The sequence below is a fragment of the Penaeus monodon genome, chromosome 24 (assembly GCF_015228065.2).
Source record: "Penaeus monodon isolate SGIC_2016 chromosome 24, NSTDA_Pmon_1, whole genome shotgun sequence".
Lineage (NCBI taxonomy): Eukaryota > Metazoa > Arthropoda > Malacostraca > Decapoda > Penaeidae > Penaeus > Penaeus monodon.
In genome coordinates this window covers 4,851,838-4,852,114 of record NC_051409.1, presented here as the reverse complement: position 1 = coordinate 4,852,114, position 277 = coordinate 4,851,838, and positions in this window count along the sequence as shown.

Below are 277 nucleotides of genomic sequence, written 5' to 3'. Positions count from 1 at the left end.
CTTATGACGTTATGTTCCCCTTCCACATATTACACTTAAGCAAATATTCGAAGGAGTAATGGTAGGGTGTAGCCGAAGTAGAGTAACTACGTAATAGGTTTGTTCAAGTTAACAAAATCATCCTTTATGCCACTCTGTCTCCCACACTCGCTGACGCCATGTTACTTCAATATACTATTTTTTTAATTGGTTGATATTGGGTGTCAAGGCGTAGCTGGCAGTAGAAATTTTTAGCCTATTAAGTGCTGACACTCGAGTTGGCCAAAGGAGGTCTTCA